The sequence below is a fragment of the Megascapheus bottae genome, chromosome 19 (assembly GCF_031878675.1).
Source record: "Megascapheus bottae isolate mThoBot1 chromosome 19, mThoBot2.hap1, whole genome shotgun sequence".
Lineage (NCBI taxonomy): Eukaryota > Metazoa > Chordata > Mammalia > Rodentia > Geomyidae > Megascapheus > Megascapheus bottae.
This window is the reverse complement of record NC_143527.1, coordinates 38495827-38522613: the sequence shown is the minus strand read 5'-3', so window position 1 is coordinate 38522613 and position 26787 is coordinate 38495827. Positions and strand designations below refer to the sequence as shown.

The 26787-nt window shown below is 38.4% G+C and overlaps 1 long non-coding RNA gene across 2 annotated transcripts in view; it reads right to left on the bottom strand.

The window, feature by feature from the left end:
- LOC150049870 (uncharacterized) overlaps positions 1–26787 on the bottom strand; it is a 206279-nt gene that overhangs the window by 118428 nt on the left and 61064 nt on the right. Inside the window, exon 1 of one of the 2 annotated variants that reach the window (XR_016538896.1) lies at positions 16886–16997. The exons of the other annotated variant lie outside the window; for it this stretch is intronic. This is a non-coding gene — a long non-coding RNA (uncharacterized LOC150049870). Of the gene's footprint in view, positions 1–16885; positions 16998–26787 lie in introns of those variants that run through there. 2 annotated transcript variants of the gene reach the window in all.

Here is a 26787-nt window from a genome sequence, read left to right as displayed (position 1 = left end):
CTGAACTTGAATCATGTTCTCAGTCTCCCAAGAAGCTAGGATTACAGTCATGAGCACTGGTATCTGGCTTAAAAAAAAAATTTGCAGGGCCGGGAGTTTGGCCTAGTTGTGTGTGTTAGGCAAGCACTCTACCAAGACCCAGGTTTAATTCCTCGGTACCAGATACATAGAAAAAGCCAGAAATGATGCTATGGTTCAACTGGTAGAGTGCTAGCCTTGAGAAAATGCAAGGACAGTGTCCAGACCCTGAGTTCAAGCCCCAGGACTGGAAAAAAAAAATTACAGGGAGGAGAGAGGCGATGACAAACATTTCTCTGTAAACAATTATTTGTTTCAAAATTATACTGGAGGGAATAGTCAATTAGGTAAAAAGCTTAAAATAGTCAATCAAAAAGAACTAAAACCATTTTGGTTAGTATCCAGCATTACCTTTTTTTCATATATTTTTATTGTAATTAACAGAAGGGTTACATTATATTCGCCAGATAGAAGGTGCATTACTTCACATACATTGATACCCTTTCTCATGTCTTGGACAGCATTACCTTATATGTAGAAAAATTCCAAGGAATCCACCAAATTTCTATTTGAACTAAGAAAAATGTCAGCAAGTTTACGAGCAGCAACTCAATATACAAGAAGAATTTTTTACTGCTATATGAGAACACAAAAGTGAAATAAAGATTTATTTATAAGAGGAAGAAAAAGAACGTGATTCTTAGGCATAAAGAATAAATTTAGCAAAAAAGTATATAAATTACAAATATACTCTTTAAATGTAAGTATACTCCATATAAATAATATATTACAAGAGTAATTTTTAAAGTGTGTAAATTATGCTCTGAAAACTATAAAATACTGCTGAAATTTTGTAAAGCTCTAAATAAATGGAAAGTTAGCTGATGCCCAAGAGAGAAAGAGAACGTATCATATGATAAATATATCATATATACATATATGTTTAAACATGTGTACATACAATGGATTCAGCCATAAGAACAGAATTATGTTCTTTGCAGGAAAATGGATGGAACAGAAGAGTCTCATGCTAAGGTAAGAATCAGAAATATACTTTTTTCTCATAGCCAGGATATAGGTCTCAAACATACACACAGAAGTCTATATGCATATACATATGTAACATGCATGTAAACATGGGACATTGTGGGGAGGGAATCAGTGTGAAAGTAAGTAAAAGAAGACAGTCAAATGGAATATGAATACTATCAATGCATATAAAACCAATGTATGAAAACCACTTAAATAGAGTAATCGAGGTACCACTGATTAAACACGGTATATGCATGGTGGAGTGCCATAGTGAAACACCTGAGAACAATTAGCAGACATTAAAAACACGATAGGTGGAGATTTTATTTCTCAAGTACTAAGAATGGAGGAAATAATCATTCTAAAGCAAAAGGAAACCTTGAGTTTAAAAAAAAAAAACAGCATATGGATAGAAATATTACCACTGGAATTCTTTTACTTTCACAGCAGAAGTTGTGTTTCTTGCTGAAACAAACCCAACATACGGTTTGTTGCTTACATAAGGAATCCTAGAGCTCTTTATAAAACTGAAAGAAACATTGAGATCCCCACAGTGCAGCAAAATTAGAAGGTTTCATTTTTGTCAATTCTATTTTCACGATAGCCCTTTCCCCACACAGAAAATGAATGGGACTACAATTTACATTCTAGAAGAAAAAAATGCGATTGTGGATATCACTTTGCAGTAAGATGATTCCATACAATTCTTATTTTAAAACATTGAATTGGTGCTGTTTAATGATCTACTATTTACCAGTGTAACAGACACTACTCTTCCCATATAGAAATGTGGGGGAGGGGAAGAAAACTCCATTTAATAAAAAAAAAGAAGAAAGAGAGAAAAAAGAAAAGAAAAATAAAGGAAGGAAGGGGAGAAAGAGAGAAAGAAAGAGAGAGAGAGAGAGAGAGGGGAAGGAAGGAGAAAGAAAAGAAAAGAAGGAAAGAAGGAAAGAAAGAAAGAAAGAAAGAAGGAAGGAAGGAAAAGGAAAGGAAAGGAAAGGAAAGGAAAGGAAAGGAAAGGAAAGGAAAGGAAAGGAAAGGAAAGGAAAGGAAAGGAAAGGAAAGGAAAGGAAAGGAAAGGAAAGGAAAGGAAAGGAAAGGAAAGAAATAATAGATAGATTCTGGGTACCAGTGGCTCAGACCTGTAATCCTACTTACTCAAGAGGACACAGTTCAAGACTAAACCAGGTAGGAGAGTCAGTAAGACTCCAACCTCCAAAAAGCCCTAAGTGGAGCCCAAATAGTAGAGCACCTTGGCCTTGGGCAAAACAGCTCAAGGACAGAACCTAGGCTCCAAGTTCAAGCCCAGAACTAGCACAAAAGAAAAAATGTTAGTTCTACCAAAAAGTTGCCTGTCTTTAAATCTCCCGTATCTTACAATTCAGGGTTCTTATACTTGAAGCAAATGCATTCACCTACACTTGGTTGGGTGAAGCTCTGCATCTCTTTTCTGAGCACAAGAGGAAAATGAATCCGAAGGTACCTCCCTTCAATGAGACTTTGATTCCTGTTTCCTCCTGAAAATGAGTGGCAAGAGTGACAAGCTGACAGGCGTGCATGCAGGTAATTGACTAGGCCAGGGTTCTATCGTCATACCAGCAAAGCATGTCAAATTAATGAGGCTCAGAGCTCCAGCAGGCAGGGGCCAAATAGAAGCCTACATCCATATGCCTCCATGTGTTTTAAGGACCTGGGAGTCCTTTTATTTCTATCTCAGACAATTGAAATTTTCCAGAAAAGAGAAATCTTAATCTTCTCACTGTGTGTAATCCTGAGTTATCAGGGAGAAAATATTCAAGCCTCAATCTGAGCTCTAAGCCGATGGGAGGCTGTCTTAACTAAAATCTTATTTTGCCTTTTCTTGATGTAAATTGAGATAAAATGTGTTCAGGAATTCCTGAGTGGCAGAAAATAGGAATTCATTCTGCTATTGACCACATTTCCTTTTGGGCAAGGTTTGTTATCTTTCGGGGCCCATTTCTTCTTCCTTAAAAATCAAATGGCAGTACTATCTACAATAGCCAAGCTATAGAAGGATCCTAGATGCCCTGCCACTGACAAGTTAATAAAATGCTACACAGCGAGAGTGCTTGGCTCTGAAAGTTAATACTTGCATTTTTTCTTGTATCTAGACCTAATATTCATATACACATATACTTCATGACTGTAACTGTGGGAATATTTAACAGAATAAAGGAGTGAAGAAAACGGAATGATGGAGGTTGAATGATATTGAAATACATTACATCTATGTATGAAAACGGCATAAGGAAATTCACTAGAACTCATTCAATAATATGGGGTAGAGGGTAGGGGAATAACAATCGACAGAGGGAAGTTTCACCGAAGTACACTATACTGCTTGTGTGAAACTCTTCTCACAGTGAATGCAGACTACCAGAAAACATAATCCAGTCAGGCATGGTGGTGCATGCCTAGAGTCAGGTATTGAGCAAGCTAAAGTCAAAGGATAAAGAATTCTAGGCCAGTCAAAGCAAAGTTGCTAAGACCTTACCTCAAAAACAAATCAGCCAGGTGCCAAAGGCTCATGTCTGTAATCCTACTTGAGAAACTAAGGTCAGGGGGGTCACAGTTCAAGACCACTACAGGCAGACAATTCCAAAGGACCCCTTCTCAACCGAGCGCAGTGTAAGAACACACATCTATCATCCTAAGCGATGTGGAGCCTGAGATTGGGGAAATCATGGCTCCAAGTCAGTCTAAGAAGATGAGTTGATGAAATTGTTCTCTCAACAGAGAGAGCTGAGTATAGTTTTGTCACCCATCCTCCCGGCTAGGGTTAAAAGCCTGAACTAGGTAGATCATAGGTCAGAACAGAAAGGGAGACTATTTAGAAATACAAAAAGGGGCTGGAGGCATAGCTCAGCAGCCTAGCACCTGCCTCACAAGTATGGGGCATTAAGTTTCAATGCCAGTAGCAGAAAAGAGAGGGAAGAAGAGAGGGGAGGAGAGGAGAGGAGAGGGGAGGGGAGGGGAGGAGAAGAGAGGAGAGGAGAGCAGAGGAGAGGAGAGGGGAGGGTAGGGGAGGAAGGAGAAGGGAGGGGAGGGGAGGGCAGGGGAGGAGAGAGGAGGGTAGGGGAGGAGAGAGGAGGGGAGGGGAGGTGAGGGAAGGAGAGAAGGAGGGGAGAGGGAAGGAGAGGAGAGGGGAGGGGAGGAGAAGAGAGGGGAGGGGAGGAAAAGAGAGGGCTAAAAGGGCAAGAGAGGAGGGGAGGGAAGAGAAAGGAGGGAAAGATTTTTTAATTTGAAATTATAATGTAAGGATCATTTACATACAATAAAACAATTACACACAAAATGGGAAATCATTTTTATGGTGGTAGAATATAACTGTGGGATTTTTAGTGTATAATAACCTATTGCCGACAGTTAGGCCTTGGGCTAACACATGGCAAACTCTTATCTTAACTTGGCTTTTGTGTCTGTCAGCCTATGGGCATCCTTGGTAATGGCTAATCCTAAACCCATATATGGATGTTCTGTCATCCCTGATAACCCACCAAAAGCAGACCACACACCAACTATGCCTAACTTGCCCTTGGCAACACGAGGCACTATCAGTGGTGCTTCCTCCCCTGTGATCAGTGGCTGGGAGCTAGAGCTGTCCAGCAAAGCCAGAGAAATCTACAACAGCTCCAACAGCTAACATGGGAAAGAACAAAATGCAAACTATGATTTCTACTGGCTGTGTTTGGCTCTTGAACCATTGTAAAGTGAACACATCATTCTTTGGGCTGTGGCCAGTGAAAGAGCACTTGTACTTGGGGAAAAAATTTTGCTGCAGGTGATTGTCTCGTCTCCAGCTTGAACAGCTTCCAACAGCCAACCATCGCCTCCCAAGACACAAAGAACATGAGAGGAAGGGGGAATTTCTTTGGATGTATTCCTTTGAATAGATAAGCTAATAAATTAATGAGGACATAAAAAATGGAGTTCTTTGGCCAAAAGTTTTAAAGTACCAGTAGAATGCCATAGCATATAGACTTTATGCTTCTCTGAACAAAGTTTATAACCAGTCATGGCTGGTCATGTAAGCATGTGGAATAAGCATGTTAATAAAGTGGGTCTCAAATAAGAATTTTTTTATAGGTCATCACTTGTCATAATATACCCTCCAGTGCTTTCATCCTCCTGCTTTCTATTCAACGGGTAAGATAAGACCTCAACTCAGCTTCTGCAACTTAAAAAGAGGTGAAATGCTCTAACCAGCTAGAACACTGCGCAGTAAGGGTTTGTTTTGGGGTTTTTTTTAACATGCTTTACAACCAGAATTTTTTTTTTCAAATTGTAGGAGGCAGAATTTCTGGGCTGTTATTGTAACTCAGTAACACCTCTCCAACTAGAGACATATCAATTAAGCTGGTTCAGACTCACAAAGACATTGATTTAAAGTCTCTTGAAATTAATCAAAGGGCTTATGACAAATTGAAAAGCATTTACTCAACAAAATCTATGGAAAGCCACTAAGAACAGTGGGAGGATGTGACATTCAGGCCAGGAACTGTACCCATCTACCATCTAACCATCACTCCTCTGTATTGCAAAGGAGGAGAAAGTTTCAATGGACCCCAGTGGATTTGGGAAGCAACTGACTGTGCTCTTCTCCCCATAGATTCCCTATGGTCCAAGAATATTCTAAATGGTTTAAGCAGCCAGAGCACAGAAACAAACCCCATTTCCACAGCTCTCAGTAGCAAAGAGCCTATCCTCTATCAATCAACAGGAGGAAAGCATCCATGTAGGTGGGTACCTGACAGGACAGCTTATAGTGGGTTTGGCTGTCAAGTGCTAATTACTCAAACTACCACCTTCCTACAGCAGGAGACCATGTGACAGCCGATGACACTGGTGTTTCCTTTCTCTCTAGCACTGGGTGACAGGAGATCACACAGGGTAGTTGCCACAGCCACAATTTGCCATTGGTTCTACATTGCTTGAAAATGCACACAGAGATGGATAGTGGGTACACACACACACACACACACACACCTTATCACTTCAGCCTGATCACCAGTCACTATGGACGACCTGTGAAGAACCAAATCTCCATGAAGAGCTCCTGTCCCATAGCATAGAGTTTCTGCTTGGATAAGGGTCAAAAATTCATCTCAAAGATTGGGAATAACCATTCTCTGTTGGGGACTATATCATACTTGAAATTGTTAATAACCTAGAATATTGTTGAAAAGAACAGTACAGTTGTAAACTAGCAACTGCTTGAGTTGAAGAAAGTCCACTTCAAGCAATCAGCTAGCAATTCAAACAGTTAAGGATAGAAGCTTAAACGAAAAAAAAATCTAAAGAGATCCACACTTGTCCCTGGTAATCAGGAAGATTATTCATACCCAAACTGGTCCTTCTCAGAAGAGACATCACAGAATGCATGCTACAGGGGAAATAGAGCCCAATCTAGCCAGGCCACAATAAAAATAAAGAAGCAAGCCAATGTGTTTGTTTCCAAGTAAAGGAGGAGGCAGAGAATCAGTGTCTGCAACTACTACATGTGTTCGTTTAATTATCCAATTACCAAAATTAGGAAACATCCCATCAAGCTTGTAATTCTAGCTACTGAGGGTAAGACCCAAAGGGCTATGGTTCAAGACAGCCCAGGTCTACAACACTAGATCTCAAGAACAGTCGGCAAAAACAACAATCCTATAGGAAGGAAAGCCAAACCACCATGAGGCCTTGAGTTCAAATCTCAGCACCAAAAAAATATGGCTTTTGGGGAGGGGATCGGTCATGGGGCTTGAACTCTGGGCCTGGGCATTGTCCCTAAGCTCTTGAGCTCAAGGTTAGTGTTATACCACTCTGAGCCACAGCTCCACTGCTGGTTTTATGGTGGTTAATTAGAGATAAGTGTCTCACAAATTTTCGTGCCCAGGCTGGCATTGAACCACGATCCTCAAATCTCAAACTCCTTAGTAGCTAGGATTACAGGCATAAGCTACCAGCACTCCACAAAAATATGTATTTTTAAGGAAAGAAAAGAAAAAGGAAATAAGCCTAAAAAGGAAGAGCATGTGGCAATCTATATACAAGGTGAGGATAGGCATTCAGAGCCTGTAATTTTAGCTACTCCGAAGTCAAAGATCAGTTTTCACCTAGTAAAAACAAAAATAGCAAAAACATGGCATGATGATAGACTCCTATAATCCTAGTTATGAAGGTATCCTCAGATAGAAAAGTCTTTGGACAGAAATGTGACATTCCAAACAAATAATCAAACTGTAGCCAAAATGAAGTCTGGAAATATGGCTCATATAGTAGAGTGCCTAGCCAGCAGGCATTCAGACTCAAATACTTTCGAAATGAACATGAGATCCCGCTTAAGCCATAAAAAATAAGATATCAGTGTTTTATCGCATAGCAACCATCAACGAAATTATACAAAACAACCTTAGAAACAAAAATCTCAAGAGTTAAAAAGGACAGTAACCAAATATAGAAATCACTGGAAATCTAACAGTTAGATGAATAGCTTCAAGAAATAATCAGCAAAGTTGAAAATAAATCAGTTAATACTCTTTATTCTGAGAAATGGAGACAAAAATAAATAAAATTAATAGATCTTCAGAAAAAAGTGGCACATATATATTGGGCCTACCAAAGAAAGAGGAAGGAAAAAGAACAGACTGTGTACTTGTAGTTGCTATGCAAGGGCTAAAAGCTTTCCAAACATGATGAAAACCACTAATGTACACATCCAAGAAACTCCATAAATTTCACATCAATAGATGAAAAAGGCAGGCAAGCAAGTTTTCCCATTATAATCTGAAATGCTGAAACCATTCTCCCATTATAATCTGAAATGCTGAAACAAAGAGAAAAAGCTTAAAAGTTGTAGAATGGGGGTTGGGGGAAGATTATGTACAAGGGAATCTAATATTGTCATGTGATTTCTCATTAGACGCCATGGATAGATAGCACATGCATAACCCAGTGACATACATAACACCTTATACCCAAAGGGCTGGCTATAATTTAAAAGAGAGATAATGAATGGGTTTGGGCCAAGATCTGAAGAAGCTGATACCAAGACAGTGTTAATGAGTATGTAGAACAGCACAGTCTCTCCATATTTTTTTTAAAAAAATCAATATTTTTCACTTTTTCCATCTATATTCAACAAAGATTCAGTGAAGTGTGTGATGCAGCACTCGGGAGGAGAGAAGTCTCCTACCCTGACTTCGTAAAGCACACAGCCAATCAAACAGCTGGATACCCAAGAAAGCACAGTGGGGCTGAAACACAAGGAATGGTGGCTGTGTGGGTTCCCTGTGGTCAGGTCAGGCTTCCAAAGGAGGCAAAGCACAAATCAGCCAGGTCTGAACCAGCTGAGGTGAAAAAAAAACATGGCCTTTGCAAAGATTGAGGTTCAAGACTTGGTGCACTGAAAGAAGTGAAAAATATTCCGTCATGGACACCCCTGGATTTCCAATGCTCATATTCACCATTCTCCATTTTCAAGGGAGCAGAAGATGGGGACAGAGCCCCAGGTTGGAACCAGGGACAGGTTCAAATAGATTTTTTTTGTAAATCTGATCTCAAATACTGCCCTTCCATCTCATTATTGGCAATATATTGATTACAGCATCAAAACTGAGCCGTTTTCACATGAGATTGCACTGGAGAAAACTCCTGGTACTAATGTACTAGCAAATGTACAAATTATGTAATGTACATATGTACAAAAATGTACAAATTGCATGTCCCAATTTCAGCATCTCTCTGACGTATTAGAAGAGTGTAACACTACATTCCAAGCCGGAGTTGTCACACCTGTCCTAATCTTAGCTATTCGGGAGGCTGAGACTTGGAAGATTAAGGTTTCAAGCCTACTTAGGCAGAAAATTTGTGAGACTCAATCTCCGATTAACTGGTGGAAAAGCTGTACTAGCACTGTGTCTTAGATAATAAAGTGTCCACCATGAGCAAGAAAGCTAAAGAAGAGCAAAAAGCTCTGAGTTCAAGCCCTAGTACTAGAAAATACACACATACATACATACATACACACACACACACACACACACACACACTATATATATATATATATATATACACAAATTTAGAAAGGTATAGAGTGTATGTATCTAGTGTATATACCCACACACATATATACACAATTCCTTAATAAAACCAACATGGTCTTTTTCAGTGGAAGTGGTGATATTGTTTTTGCTTTTGTTTGGGGTTTCTTTTTGTCTATTTAGAGAGTGCAGCAGAAAGGGAGGGAGGAAGAATGAACAAATACAGTCGTGATTTTCAGTATATATTGTGTACAAAATAAACTATTAAACTTGTGAGCGGGGACAGAGGGGAAAACTAGGAGAAAGCAATGGAAAGGGTGATATTGTCCCAAAAGAAATGTACTCATTACTTAACTTACGAAATTGGTCATCACAATAAAATGATACTTTTAAAATAGATCCATCAACTCAGTTAACTATATAAATCCCTACAACAGCGTTCAGAATTTCAAATACTTATTTCCTTCCTACCATCTGATAGCAATACTTAAAAAGCTTTCTAGACCATGAGCCCTACTAATGAGCAAATGCCTTTTCCCCAGATAACACTCCTCATCTTGTTGCCTTTCTCTCTTTATTTTTTCCACCTAAATCAAAATTCTGCAGTGCAAGTTTGTTTCCATAAAGCAAATAATCATATGAATGGATATGGTTACGAACTACATTCTTTCCATTGATTTTCCATGTGCTACTAATACAAGTTTAATTACTATAGTCTAATTATCTCAAGACTAGGTCTTCTGCAAAAGTTAATAATAATAACCCTTACCCTCCTTCTCCATACCCTATCCCTAAATTTTCCCTATGGGTTGTTCTATAAATTTTGTGCTTAATTTCGCACCAACACTGCCTTGGAAATACAGCTAAACCAGAAATTAGTGCAGCACTCCCTTCCCAAAACCCCAGATGAACCCAGTGAAAATAACCAATATCCATTCAGCAGTTTTTCAACACTGGCCACACTGTTTCAACCCTGTTCTAAGTATACCACATATATTAACTCCTTTGAGCCTGTCTTATTTGTACAAGCTAAATATAAATACTTCCTTGGGGCCAGGAGTTTGGCCTAGTGGTAGAGAGTGCTTGCCTCGCATGCATGAAGCTCTGGGTTTGATTCCTCAGTACAATATACATAGAAAAAAGCCAGAAGTGGTGCTGTGGCTCAAGTAGATAGAGCTCAAGTCCGGAGAAAGCCCACGGACAGTGTTCAGGCCCCAAGTTCAAGGCCTAGGACTGGAAAAAAAATATATACTTCCTAAGTTGTTCTCAGACACCAAGTAACTAAGACAAAATAGGTGGGTATGTAAACTCTGGTGGACCTAACATTAAGATATTGGCAATGTTGACATAAACCTTTCAAATGAAATACCAAATGTACTTGAGTTTATTAAATTTGTCTTTAAAAAAATGTTGACATGTATTAGTGGTGACACTGAAAAAGAAATGTCTGGTGTTTTCTATCAATCATCATAGATTCATGTATCTCACACCACTGAAAGTACAAATGACAAGGATAGCAACCAGCTGAGCTCCTGGCTGGCTGGCTACCCCTGCTGCTTTCCATGATCCCACTGTTTTGTCAGCAACAACCTCCTACAAAGTAAATGCCTCCTGGAAGGAAATGCAGCTGCCACCTGTGGCTCACAACTGTCATCCTTGCTACTCAGAAAGCTGAGACCTCAGAACTGTACTTCAAAACCATCTGGTTCAAGAAAACCGTTGAGATAATCTCCAATTAACACCAAAAAGCCAGAAGTAGAACTATTTGTAGCTCAGGTGGTAGAGTGCTACCCTTAGGAAAATTTCCAATGTGAGCTCAAGGCCCAGAGTTCAAGCACCAGCACACATACTAGCATGCATGCACATGCATGCACACACATGTACAGTGTACACACACACACACACACACACACACACACACACACACACAGAGTATATCAAATGGCCTGAGGTACTACGAGTGTTATATTTTATAAAGATTACAGTACATCTAAAATTGTTTCAAGGCCTTCAACATTTCAGTCTCCATGAAGATAATTCTGAAAACAAATTTTTTTTTCCTACTAATCTGTAGTAAGGAACCATGGCAGATGTTCAAATCACAGAAATCTGGTGGATGCAAACATCGGATGCCAGAGTACATTGTCAGTCACACCAAGAGCCATGTGATCTGAGCAGCCTTTGTCAGCACTAGGCTTCAGTCCCCTCGTCTGTCTAAAAGGAAGACTTAAATGAGACCATGTGCTATGAATCTTGCACAAATCTTAAAATACAGTTTGTTGTATCTGGCTTGAAAAACAGCCAACAAATTAAATGCATAGGAACCAAACAAAATCACTTCTGCTGAATGATTATACTTTTAAGCCATTTAAATCACAGTCTTCATGAATATCACAGATGGTTATCCATTCTTCCTCAATCCTCCTTTTATTCTTTGCTTGGTTTTTCTCTTCCTATCACCAACCACCTACCTGATAGTACTTGTTTGTCTACTCTCAATATTCCCCTTGGAGAAGAGATAGATTTGTAAACACTTTATTCACTATTGTACCGTTACCACCAGATAATGATTAAAAGAGTGGATTTTATCCCATCCTAATCATTTCTTTTATATCAGCATTCTAGCTTTCAATATTGTTTCTTAAACAATCCAATTTCTAATTCTTAAAAAATAATCAAGAGAAAAAATATTAAGAGATGTGATTTCAAATATTTCATTGTCAAAATTAATTTGATAATAAACAATCAAATCAATTTCAACACTAATTTTAGTTCAAAACATGTCCATTAGAATATTCCTGGAAATAAAAATAGCCCTAGATTTATTAAATATATTGCTTAACTCTGGCTCTCCAGGTTTTTCTTTCCTTATTGGCTCCATTTGACACTTTCCTGACAGTTAACCTGTGAAGGTCAAAGATGAGTAAGACGTGATCTCATGTGAAAAAAATGTGCTTTAACAGGTTTAACAAAAAAAAAAAAGACAGAATGTTTTTCCTATCTCAGAACCAGGTAGGAGGGGAGTCTGGAACAGTTGAGCATTCTTCCTGAAATGTGTAGTTCCTAAAACATAACTAGTCTACTTTGCAGGAAGTTTTATAGAAAAGTAATTTTCTCTGCATGAAATCTCAAGTACAAAAAGCCATTATCATTTAGAAAGGTTGAATTTTTCTTTTGTTTTAGGATGCGGTTTTTATTATGCATTTTAACATCTAATTTTTTCCATTTAGTCTGAATCAGTCCCATTAATGATGTGGGGGGCGGGGGTTATTAGTAAGGGCAACTTCCATGCTGGGTAATATAAAAAACAATCGAGGATACACACACACTTTTATGAATTCAAGTGATTGACCCTTTCCTTTTGATATTTTGAAGATATTTACTATATATTATTCAAGTTTTTTTTATTTCTTGTTGTAGAGTTGATATACAGAGGGCTTATAGTTATGTGAACTAGGTGCTGAGTAATTAGCACAACACCCTTCCCTTGCTTTCTCCCACTTCCCCTCCCCCATCTCTGCCCACAAGATGTACACTTCATTTCCCACACAGTGTCTAGTGAATACCACTGGTATATTTCTTCACCCTTGTTCCACCTTTTTTGTGCTCTCCTTTACCCTCCCAAGTACAAACTAAGAAACAAGACAGAAAAGAAAACAAAAAAACTTGGGCTGGGAGTTTGATCTAGTGGTAAGAGTGCTTACCTAGCGTGCAAAAAGACCCGGGTTCGATTCCTCAGTATCACATACATAGAAAATGCTGGAAGTGGTGCTGTGGCTCAAGTGGCAGAGTGCTAGCCTTGAGAAGAGCCCAAGGACAGTGCTCAGACCCTGAGTTCAAGCCCCACAACTAGGTTTACAAAAAAACAAAAACACAGCAACAATGGCAACTAAAAAATGTCTCCTGTTTCCTTTTCTTGGACTCCATTTCATAGACTACTACTTTATATGATCATCTGCACTTAGCTATTGAACCTTTGTCCACCACTCCTATGCATAGCCTCCTTTGGCCTCAGTGTGTGAATGTCTACAGTCCTAGATAACTTCTCATGTCCCTGTGTATATGTATGATTACATATATATATATACGTATATATTAATAATTCAATGTGTTGAATGTGTAGGCACCTTTTAGTTACCACAAAGGAAGGAAACCATGCAGCCTATCTTTCTTTGGCTCTAGACTACTTTGCTTAATGTATTTTAATATATTTTTCCAAGTCTTCCCATTTCCTTATGAATGGTACAATATGACTCTTTCTGATGGATGAGAAGTAGTATTCTATTGTGTATTTATACGGTTTTTTTGGTCCACTCATCCACTGAGAGACATATCAGTTGATTCCATCTCTCTATTCAAGGTTTTTTTAATGTGCAGCCTATGTATTTGGGCACTTACTAAAAATTCTAGTGAGATAAAAGATAGAAGTGATTAAAAAATGAATAAAGGAAAGAGGAAAAATCAGTCATAAGATTCCATGCATCCATACCTAGCCTACGACACTAAAAAGTCTGGAGGGCGGGGGCACTGGAGAGGGGAGAGATGGGAACAGTGATGATGGGATGACATTAATCAAAGAGCTTAGTACTTTTAAACTGATATATCAAATGGTAACTCTTTTGTACAGCTACAAAATTGTTAAAAAGAGAAAATAAAAAAGGAGGAGCTTGAACTTCTGGTAAGATGAGGGATTTGACCATTTTGGATTTCAATTAGGCCTTGTATAATTTCCATGAATTAAAATCATGGAAAAAAGAGCTGAAAATTTCCTTGTGGATGAACAGTCTCATATGAGCCTTGTAACTTTCTTTGCCTAACTTTCTTTATCCATGGGGAAGAAAAAACACAAAGAACCAGATCATTTTTATGGTTTCTTAAAGTTCCGAGTCTCCTAAACATGTGTCATGAATAATTAATAACTTGCTATTATCTCTCCAGATAATTGAACTGAAAACCATCACTTGTGGTTGGAGAAAAATTCAGTATTTTTCCTTATGTAAACATCACTAGCAATAATATTCTGTGCAAGCCACTTTCTGTGAAGATGCATGTTCACATGAACACTTTTAAAGCAGGAAAAATGACCCACCAGCACAAGTTAGAAAAGACCACTAACTGTCAAACAACTGGACTATACTAACAACCTGCAAATGTGGATAGTAATTTGAATCACCAGGTATTAAACACACACACACACACACACACACACACACACAAGTATCTCAGCAAGGGATCTGGGGATTTTTTTTTTAATTTCCTTCTGTGATTTTGATGCGTAGTTAAGTTTGTGAACCATTAGTATAAACAATAAATGTTATGAGTTTTGAACACTGGGGGACCTCTGTGCTCCAATTTAGTTTGGGAAAGCTAATAATAATATGCATTATTGAAATTGATTCATAATTTTTCCTTGATCAGCCAGTAATTGTTAGAACAAAACTGACAGGAGTAATTCCTTAGGGCTATGATAATCAACCAAACTTTTTATACAGCAGCAAATTACATTCAAATAACTCATAGACTCTCTCCAAACCTCCTAATAACCAGTATTACATCTTATACTCCTATTCTGTCTTACATATCACAGTAGGTTTCACATGAATTCTCGTTTGAGCCTTAGTTATATTATCCCCATCTTAAAAGTCAGAAAACTGAAGTGCAGAAATAATTATTCAAGGATAACGCAAGTAAGTATAAACAAATATCAACTTAGGTTTTACTGCCTACAAACACTTCATATCTAATTAACAGGAACAGTAAAAACTGTTCTCAATGTAAGGTGCCTCCAAAACCATTAATCTGCTTGTATAACTTGAAGTGAACTTTGTTTAATTCAAGTAGATAATTTCACTTCAGAACGAAACATGACAGTGGATAGAAATGATGTCTCTCACCAAAAAGAAATTAAAGAACAGAACAGAATAGGACAGGGTGTTATAAATCAAATCAGAAAACCAACTGAACTGTAGTTGGAGAACCCAGCAGCACCCTTTCAAGAACAGAAGGGGTAAAATAGGAAGAACTGTAGCAGATGAACCTGAGTTTAAACGCTGCCATTTAATGATTGCGGCAGTCTGAGTGAGTCATCTTACAAAAGGTTCTCTCCTAGTACACGTATTTCTCTTCCTCCTGAAACAACCACCACGAACTTGGAGGCTTAAAACAACACATCCATTTTTCTTACAGTTCCAGACATCAGAAGCCTAATGGAGGTCTCACTGAAAACACTAGGGGAGAATGGGTTTCTCTGATTTACCAGGCTTACTGCATTCCTTAGTTTGTGACCCCTACCGTCTTCAAAGCCAGGGAAGACCAGCCAAGGCTTTCTCACACCACATCCACTCACGCTGGCTCCCCCATCTCCCTCTCCCATCTTTAAGAACTTGTGTGATTACTGTAATTACACAGGACTCATCTGGCAAACCCAACATCATCTCCCTATATTCAGGTTAGCTCCTTAGCAACCTTCAGCTTACCTGAGTGCTTTTAGTTGTTGTTTTGGTTTATTAGGTTTTTGTTTTGTCATTCCTGGGGCTTGAACTCACGGCCTGAGCACTGTCCTTTAGCTTTCTCAAGGCTAGAGCTCCACCACTTGAGCAACAGCACCACTTCTGGCTTTTTTCTATGTATGTGGTACCAAGGAATTGAACCCAGGTCTTCATGCATGCTAGGCAAGCACTCTACAACTAGGCCAAACTCCCGGCCCTACCTGATTTCTTAATTACCATTTTACATGTATTTTAACATAGTAATTCACCACAAAATGCAAAATGATTAAAGGTCAAGGCAAGGCATCAAGGGGTCTAACCATCTTCTGGGTTCTGCTTTGCTTGTTTGGGCATATGCTCTTTGTTCCAGAGTACTAGGTATGGTTTGTAAAGTCCCTCAATGAAGAGCATTATTTATGAAATGCCGCCCCTTTCTATCTCAGACAGCAGTATGATGTAAATGACATCTTTCATAGAGCCATGCATCAAACTCAAACTGTTAACCTGCTCACCAGAAACAATTCTAAGCTATGATGCCCGTGTATCCCAAAACTAAGTTCAAATAAAGTATTCTCTGTTCAGTATATAAGTTGCTTTGTTAAATGGCAAAAAAAAAAAAAAAGCATGCCCTACAAATTAAGCAAAGTAAGAGAAGGGGTGGGGTGAGAGGGTTGGGTGAGAATGTTGAAAGGGGCAACACTGATGAAGGTATATTGCATTCATAAACTGCTTTGTTGAATGGCGACCCCCAAAATAAATGCTGATCCTGTCTTGGAAAAAAATTCAGGATTTTGTCCAGCAAGGGTTGGAAGAAGGAATAAGAAATCCTCCTCAGGGCAAGGAGTTTGGCCTAGTGGTAGAGTGCTTGCCTAGCATGCACAAAAACCTGAGTCCGATTCCTTGGTACCACATACATAGAAAAAAGCCAGAAGTGGTGCTGTTGCTCAAGTAGTGGAGCTCTAGCCTTGAGAAAGCTAAAGGACAGTGCTCAGGCCCTTAGTTCAAGCCCCGGGACTGGAAAAAAAAAATCGTCCCCAGTCTGACAAAGCAGAATTCTTTCAGATCTGTTATTAGAATCAAAAAGTCTGAATTATCAGTCTATTGCAGTGGCAAATGATCTCTAATGGAAAAGAGTTAATTTTCTGTTCTGGACGAGAGGAATAGTGCTTATGTTCAATCTTTACAATAAAGAAAGAATGTTAGGTACCCAAACTAGTTTCACACAGTCTGGCCCACGCATAAAAATGCGTTTTCCTGTATGGAATAGACAACTCTTCCCTTTGAAGCTGTCCCACTTACCTTCAGTTTTATTATCTCGATTTGATTTGAATCTGCTCAAGTTCAGAGTCTTTCCCATTCTTAGAGGAACAGAAGTCGTACACTCCCCTGCACTTTACTTTCTTCCAATGAAAACAGCATAGTCAGTATCAGGCAGTTAACTGAACCTCAAATGGCAGTTGTGATTTAACCAGGACCTTCTTCCAAACGGGTCCTCTATTCCAAACAACTGTTCCCTGCCCACCTCCTCTGGGCACAAAGCCTCCCACCACTTTCTCATTTTCTTGTGATTCCTTTCTCTTGAACTATTAAATAAACTTTAGCAAATGTTCCTCATTAATACCACATAACCAACAAGCCCAAGTCCATTCTAAACATTTGACAAAATTGGTCAACTTTAAGTCTTTGCAATTTTTCTAGGAACAAGTATGCAATTCTTGTGGTTGGAAATCTCAGGTTTGTTACTCAGATAATTTTAGCCTCTTAGACTCATGACTGTTACCATGGGGGAAAATAGTCAATGATATCCTAGCAAGGGTGGATAACACATCGAACCTCAATATTCCAGATGGGAGGATACATTTATTGCTGCTTCTGTTCCTTGTTTCCTGGCACAGAAATTATTCTTGGTACTAATGGGTCAAGTGTAGTACTAGACCCTCTCTTTTATTTGGTAGACTATAGTTATAACCTATGTTAAACCAATCCAAGTTTCAACATAGACAGAAGCCTGCTGTATTCATTGCCACAAAGCCATTGGTCACTGCCAAAGGAGTGGTCTTGATCCCTCAGATGCCCAGAAAAAGAATAAAATTAGCCTTTGGACTAATCACCCATTAGCATTGATTGGCATTGGGTCATGTATCCATTTGGATCTTATACTAAGATAAACAGTAAAGTCACAGAAAGATTGAGTTGTCAAGAAAAGTAATCCTTTAGATTTATAGTTCTAAAATTGAATAGATACCTAAGACTGGAAAAAAAATAGCTGGGTACCAAGGGATCATGCCTGCAATTTTAGTTACTCAAAAGGCTGAGATCTGAGGATCTCCATTCAAAGCTAGCCTGGGCAGGAAAGTTGATGAGAATCTTATCTACAATTAACCACCAAAAGGCCAGAAGTGGAGCTGTGGCCTTGAGCAAAGAACCTAAGAGACAGCATTCCCGAATCCTGCGTTCCTATTACCACCACAAGCATAGTTAGGTAGGTAGGTAGGTCAGTGGGTCGGTGGGTTGGTAGGTAAATAGATAATAGATACCAAAACTCACTCATTAGGTAGCAGTGGGCTGATTTTGCTTAAAATTTTAAGGCTGATTGACTGCCCTTCAGTCCTAATAGAAATCTGTGTTCCTCTTTCAGGTACCAAGCTAAGCCAAAGGCATTTCCTGCGAATCTTTCCCCAAAATTATTAATTTCCCATAAAAGTTTGATATGACCCTTCCCATTCAACTGGATACATAGACAAAAGCCAGAAAAGATAACTAACGGTAGACTATAGAAGACCACCAGCAAGAACAAAAATAGCTCCTCCAATATTCATGCATGCATGCATACACACACACATACACACGCACACACACCCCAAAAATGTGAATTTACCAGTACACTGGCAGTGAGGACTTGGCCCATAAAGATCCACAGAGAGAACATTAAAGTCCTTAAAATTTGCCTAGCAACAAAACCACAATTCTCTTGACACAGCCAGTGTTTTAGAAGCAATAGATCAAGACCTTGTGGAATGGATCCAGAAGTCAGTATAATGGAGGACCCCAGAGAAATGAGCCAACCAAACAACATGTGCTCCATTAAGGATGTCTGACTACTTCTTGTGAGTGAAGAGATGCCAAAATTCTATACATGGTCTGAACACTCACTGTGTATGCAAAATATATGTCGATAGCTGTACTCGCGTCATAAACATTAGCTATAATCGTCCACAAAGGAAGTTAATCAAGTCTTCATGCAAATCCTTATTAGATAGATTCTTATTAGCTAGATCTAGCTGTGTTGAATACAACGCTAAGTGGACCTCATTTGCACATTTCTGTATATATAAAACTGAATAATCCTATATGCCTCTGTCTCTAATTCTACCACCTGGGTTCAAAAAGCTAGGATGCATCATCCAAGAATATGTGTTATCTCTTCCTAGTAATTAAAGAACAGGTGCTTTTACCTCATGATGTTTCCCAGCTTGGATCACTAACATGAACAGGAATTTTACTCTGCTTTACACAATTCATTTCCATGGAATAAAACAACATTTATGACATTGAATTGAGATGATTTTCTTGTTATGTTGCAAATCACATTCCTAAACCGTATAACAAGTGGAAATAAAGTCCTAGCTAATAAAATAAAGTTACCATCTCATCAATAGATGATTTTTCAGAATCAGTAGTCACTACTGAGAAACTATCTGTAATCTGTATAAATATATGAAACAGCATTTACATGAATTGTTTAAATATGTTCAGATAAATGGTTCCCTAACATTTTTATATGCCTCCTCCTGCTTGTTTTATTAGCAAGCATCCCTTCATAGTGTGCTTTCTGCAAATGCATGGTTGACAGATGAGAGACATGGGGGGTGCAGGGTGGCAGGGAGGATATTGCTAATACAAGTTGAATACATAAATACATTAATCACACAGCCCATGCTCAATTATTCAGGAGCTGGCATTATACTGTGAGATCAGCTCAGCCTCTGGCTCCTGTTCCTGTCAGCTGAACACATATTTATTAAGGCCAAGCTCTATACCTAGCTGCTCAGTTGTAGGAAGAAGAGGGAGGGAGGGAGGGAGGGAAGGAGGGAGGGAGGGAGGGAGGGAGGGAGGGAGGGAGGGAGGGAGGGAGGAAGGAGAAAGAGAAGAAGCAAAGAGATCACTGCCATAGTTGGACAATAGCTGTATGGATGAACAACAAAATGACATGAGAGATTTCATTGTTTCTCATTACTGCTACCTCAAAGCATTCTCTCCACACAGAGAATTGAAGCATAAGATCTGGATCTGGAGAAAGGCTCGTTTGGAGAGGAGAATAAGGAAAAGGAGTCAGGTACCCTACTGGTGAAAAGCAAATGTGAGATTATATATAATGTCTATTGTCTGTGTCATGGAAATTCCACCTTCACATGCCAAATCAAGTAATAATTACTGGGCATATTAATATTATATATGGTATCTGAAATCTAGTGTATATATTGTACATATACAGAGTCATTTCAGGGTCTTTAAAAAAAAAAAGACTCAGGGGGCTGGGAGTTTGGCCTAGTGGTTAAAGTGCTTGCTAGCATGCATGAAGACCCGGGTTTGATTCCTCGGTACCACATACATAAAAAAAGCCGGAAGTGGTGCTGAGGCTCAAGTGGTAGAGCTCTAGCCTTGAGAAAGTCCAAGGATAGTGTTCAGGCCTTGAGCTCAAGCCCAGGACTGGAAAAAAAAAAAAGACTCAGAATTAGTTTTTTTTGTTTGAGACAATGTCTTACTATGTAGTCCATACTAGCCTAAACTGACCCTTCTGCCTCATTCCTTCAAGGGCTGAAATTACATGTGTCACTACTCCTTAGCTAAATTACATCATTAATAAAAGTTCATAGTCTTTGATGTTAGATGGACTTCAGTCTGAATACTAATTCTCTGAATTCCATGTTCCTGACATGTCATCGAAAGAAGGCAGTTTAATTCCTGTTTTTCTTTCCTGTCAAACAAGGATAACTACTGCTACTTTAAAGAAAATAAAAATAATACGAATAATTTCACCAGGTATGAGGGCAGACACATGCCAACAAATGCCCCACTTCTTTTCTCTCCTAAGCAGAGAAGAAATTATATAACCTGAATCTCACTGTATTATACAGATAATTATACATTCAATTGTAAATTTCTTATATTATCCAACATTAAAACAGCTGCATTTGATTTAAAATATCATCTGGAAGCAGGCATTTTAACAAAAATATTGAGCATGTTTTGTTAATGGAACTCATAGGACTCAAAGAGCTCTGTTTGAATACTTACTCTTTTTGTAACAATCATGTGAATGTCTTTTTCTTCCATCTTGTGATGAGTTTGACATCTGGATTTTATATGCAACCTTACATTGATGGGACATAAATGTGAATGAGCAAGTCTAACGTGTAAGCACCTTCCTAAGGAAACTTTCTGGGATCTTTCACTTGGTCAGGCCTTTTGTATAAATTTTAGAACTATGTTATCATTTCTTCCCAGGACTTTTCTTAGTTATGAACATTAGCCCCTTCCTGATTGATAAACTGGGATTTTTGAGAGGTTATACAATATCCAAAAATCAAACTGATATATAGTTTACTCATAAACTGGTAATTTAATCACAAACTGACTTTGGAGTCCAAACTTTCTCTTAAAAAACCACCAGCACACAATTTAATCAAGATATTTAATTATTAAATAAATTATCTTCCCATCAATTGTATGTAGTTCATCACGCTATGCATGAATTTTATCTGCTTTATACATTTTTACCATCTCTAGGTTGTATATTATGATAATTCATCAATTTGTGACAAAAAATAAATTGCATTCTGAGAGATTTTTACCTCAACAAAAACTTGAAGGTTCAGTACTTTGAATACTTTTGGTTTGTACTGAAAGAAAATATATATATATTTTGGGTTACGTTATAAGAAACAAAAATATTTCATAGAAGATAGCTATTACTTTTTAAATGTGGAAACTAACAAATGGTGGAGAGTGGAGAGGTGAGATTTATGCACTCTTGGAGATAATACAAAATGGTGTGGTTCCCATGAGAGCCCACAAAAAGACTGTGGCTCCACAAGAGACTGGGTAATTCGAATTTCAATTCTGAGAATACATCAAGAAGAGCTACCGTATGAGAGTATATATAGGAATATATAAAGGGGACCTTGTATATACTTGTATGCCAATGTTCACAGTGGCCCTGTTCATAATAGCCAAGTGGTGGAAGTAAGGCAAATACTCATCAACAACTGAGAAAATCAAATGTAATACAAAGATATGATGAAGAATTTTTGGCCATACAGAAATAAAAATGCTAACCCAGGCTAGTATAATATAGATAACTTTAAAGACATCATGCAAGGAAAAATGATACCAACATAAAAGAGCTCTGTTTATATGGATACCTAGATGGGTCAGAAACTAGAACGGTGATTATCAAACTCAGGGACAAAACTCAGACATAATAGATTCAGTCTCTGAGCCTCATAGGTGCCATGGTCCCATTAGACTCAGAGCTGCCTAGTCTCAGACTTACAGACCCATCGATGCAGTAGACTCAGTCTGACTGACCCAGAGACTCAGGAGAATGGTGCTTACCATGAGCCAAGTTAGGAAATGATGCAAAGATGCTATTTAATAGACAGAGTTTCTGCCTTCTAGAGATAGGTGGTGGTGATAGTTGTACAATAACATGATGGTGCTCAGTGCCACTGAACTATGTTAACTTAAAAATGTATAAAAGATACATTTGTTGCCTATAGTTTACCACAACCTTTAAAACAGAATCAGAATCGAGGGCCGCATGTTTCTTACATTAGAAGAGACAGGAAAATTACCTCGGTGTGGACCCATACCTACCAGGAAAATAAATCATTGCAAAGGAAAGCGAATGAGGCAAATACTGTGTCTGTCCCCATCTCCAGTAGCATCTCCCATGCTGAAGGCTGAAGTCTTTTGTCTGGCTGTTTGTTTAGCTTCATGTAGCAAGGGCAAGTTAGAAGAGTTCATGACCCAGAAAGCAGCCACTGTTGATTGGTGAGAAACCATTTCCACTTCTTAGCCTCTGAGAAAATTTGAGGCATATTCACGTGGGCCTGGATCCCTCAAGATAAACTGCTGCTCAGACCGAAATAATTTACGTGACCTGATACCACTGGCTCTTCCAAAGTAAGACAAAATAAAAATTCAAGGTTCTAATGAAAATGCCCTCCTAAGCACAACAAATGAGGAAAGTACCATGAAGTAATATTTGTCTCAACATGCAAGGGATCCAGGTTTGGAGCGAAGAGAGTTACAGTAATATGACCTTAAACTGGACAGGCATACACTAGCCTCTAATAGTTTGTATGTACATTTAGATTAACATATCAAATCATGAAATTTATAAAACTGCTTTGTCCTGTCCTTATTGAATTAATAGATAACTGGCTTACTGTAACATTGAATTTGTAATTCTATTGGTAGATCTTTTAAAGACAGTATCTTCTTTTATGGATTCTTTTTTAATAGCTGTAAAACCACCACCACCATTGTGGCTTGCTTGGAGAGCTCTTTACCTTTTATCATGAATGCAAATCTATATCCTGTGTAGAAATGAAAGCTTCTTGAGTAATATAAAGTACTGACAATGTGTTTGCTGTGAACCCCCTATGCCCCGTCTGTCAGAGAATGAAAACATACTGAGAAAATCTTCAGTTAAGTGCTGCTTTAAAGGGAAATACCAGACTCTGATAAAGGCTGTTACAGGTCTCCCATCTTCAGATTAACAATCAATCCCCATTTCCTTTTTCTGTCACTGTTTCTGTTGGAGAGACTACACAGGTAAACATCTCCTCTAGTCTGCAACTGAAGTCCCAAGACCCAAACACTTGTGCTTTATTTACCATGAAATCCTTCCAATCAGTACTGGTCCAAGGAAAAGTTGAACACCCCTTCCCCCTTGTGCAAGGGATTTAAGCAACTACTGAAGATACAAAAGGAGAGCCAGAACAACTGACTCACGCAGCACAGCTTGAACCACTAGACCGAGCTTCCGCCCTGAGAGGGAGATGAATCAGCCAACAGTGATTCATCTCACCAAGGAAAAATGTGTTTTCACTGGGAGACAGAAGTTCATTTGAAACATAATAACACAGAAATGCACAAGTTAATGAAAGGAACAGGCTATTGATTTTCAACAGCCATGTAAGACTTTCTATTACACACAAGCAAACCACATGATTTGAAAAAGCCAGAAAGGAAAACACTGTTCATAGAAATATTTAAGGAACTACCAAATCACTTACGAATTGACAAATTTAAAAAAACTAAGTGTTTTTATAGTGTTCAATGTGATAGTTTTCATTATGTACACATTATAGAATGACCAATCTCTTAAACAGCTTAATTTAACCAATCTCTTAATCGTTCGATGATATTTTAAAGATTAAAAAATATAGCCATAAGTGCTATTACACATTTCAAGTAAACAAGTTCCGAGAATATTTTAACTCAAAAAGTTTACTTTTCATTTAAGCAGAGTCTTTAATTAGCACATATTAATAGTTCAAGGGGACTACATTGTTTTAATTCCATAGATGTCTATTGTACAAAAAACATGATATGTTCCAGTATGTTCTTGGCTCCTCCCTCTTCCACCTTTCACTTAGTATTTGTCAGCTGCATTATAGACATAGAAATACAATTATGTATCATGTATCTTATATGAATACATATATCATACGTAGCAACTTTGATCCTCCTCTCTACCCCCATTGCCATCTCCTTTCCCTCTCTCCATCCTGATTTGCCTTCAAACAGCCCCTTTTACTCTCATGCTCCATTATCACCATCATCATCATCATCTTATACCTAAATTCTTCCTAAAAGCAAAACCATTAAGCAGAATCTTTAAAACAATTAGTTTATTCAGGCACTGGTGGCTTATGCCTGAAATCCTAGCTACTCAGAAGGCTGCCATTTGAGGTTCACAGTTTGAAGCCAAGAAGAGCAGAAAAGTCTCTGTGAGCAGCAAAGTCTGTGAGAATTTTATCTCTAACAACTCAAAAACAGGAAGTGGCGTTATCGCTCAAGTGGTAGAGCTGTAGCCTTGAGCATGACAAGGACAACACCTAGGCCCTAAGTTCAAGCCCCAGTATTGACAAAAGAAAAAAGATTTCAATCAAAAATACAAAAGAAATGAACTTGTCTTACAAAACAAATTTGGCATGATCTAGCTAAATTGGCCTATTAATTTATGTCACTTATTTAATGCCACCTCTAATTTTCTTAACAACCCTCAAAATAAATATTTTGAAGCAGTAATAGAGGTTTGATAAAATTCAGTCATTTCCCCAGGATGATGTGTGTCTTTTTTTTAAATTCCCACTTTCAAAACTCTTCTTGTCCCACTGTAATCCTCTTTCCCAGCATGCCACAAGATTATCCGCACCTCAAAAAGTAGGTTGGATAGTTGGTACTTCAAAGAATATACTGTATCAGCCAAGCAGTATCTTCCCATCCCTTCTGCCTCCCTCCCCACTTCTCTCTCTCCCTCACACATACATCCCACAGATGCACATAGCTACTAATTGCAAAGTTTGTTTTCAAAAGCAAACTTGTCACTATTCCCACCCATGTAATTCAAATGCCTTTATTATATAGTTACAGCATTGTCAATAGACTCAAATCGTGTTGTTTCAGGTTATTTAATGAAGCATGAAATGAGCAAGGAAAGACAGATTATCATACATATTCCTGAAATGATGTGTCAGTATTAACTTTGGTCATCAAGGATGCCTCTAGGGTTGCATCCCTGACATTTTGGGCATGTGTGTGTGTCTGCGTGCACGCGCACGCACGCACACACGCACACACACACACACACACACACACACACACACACACACACTCGTGTGCACCAGTTTGAACTTGGAGTCCAGGCACTATCCCTTAGCTTTTTTTTTTTTTTTTTTTTTTGCCAGTCCTGGGCTTGAGCTCAGGGCCTGAGCACTGTCCTTGGACTTTCTCAAGGCTAGAAGCTCTACCACTTGAGTCTCAGCACCATTTCCAGCTTTTTTTTATGTATGTGGTATTGAGGAATTGAACCCGGGTCTTCGTGCATGCTAGGCAAGCACTCTACCACTAGACCAAACTCCCGGCCTCCCTTAGCTTTTTTATTCAAGATTGGTACTCTACCATTTGAACCACAGCTCCACTTTTAGCTTTTGTTAGTGGTAAATTGGAGGTAAGGATCTCATAAACTTTCTTGCCCAGGCTGGCTTTGAACTGGGATCCTCAGACTTCAGTCTTCTGAGTAGCTAGAATTACAGGTTTGAGTCACTGGTGTTTAGATTTTAATTTTTATTGTAATGATGATATTCAATCAGGCCACATCTTTTTTTCATATATTTTTATTGTAATTAATAGAAGGGTTACATTTTATTTGCCAGATAGAAGGTGCATTAATTCACATACATTGATACCCTTTCTCATTTCTTGGTCCCCATTTCCCTCCCCCCCACACCCACCCCTCATCTTGTTTTCCCCCTTACCTATTTAATTTCAAATAACCAAATACAAATATATCCAATATAACAGATAACAAAGTGAGATACTGTAATAATTTAAGACAACCAAGGGACAGCAAAAGAGATTAGAGATAACATAGTACATTAAGGACAACAATCACTCATTATATGGCTTTTGTTTCTGTATCCTAGAGGTCCTTTCATTTAGCGTCATACTGTATGGCCTTATGTATCTATCACCCCATTTGTTAGGAAATGGAAAGACTTAGAAAAAATCATATTAAGTGAAGTAAGCCAGACTCAAAGGAACATAGGCTCAATAGTTTCCCTCATTTGTCATAATCAGTAGAAACCTTGGGCTCTCATACCAGAGATTTGCAATCAGGCCACATTTTAAGACGCTTTGTCACACTTTTCAAAATATCCAATGATTTTAACAAGCCCTTTGATAAACATAAGGCTGACAGGCTTAAGTACCACAAGATCAGGTGATGGTGTGAGCATTTTTGAAAGTTGATAGAATAAGGAGTATATAGTAGATATCATATACAAATGTATTATAAGTATCATAAACATTAATGTTTAATTCTGTCATCAACCTCCAAGAACATCTGTCTTGCTATTATCATCCATGTGTTATATAACTAAAATAAGCTCATGATATAGACAGTG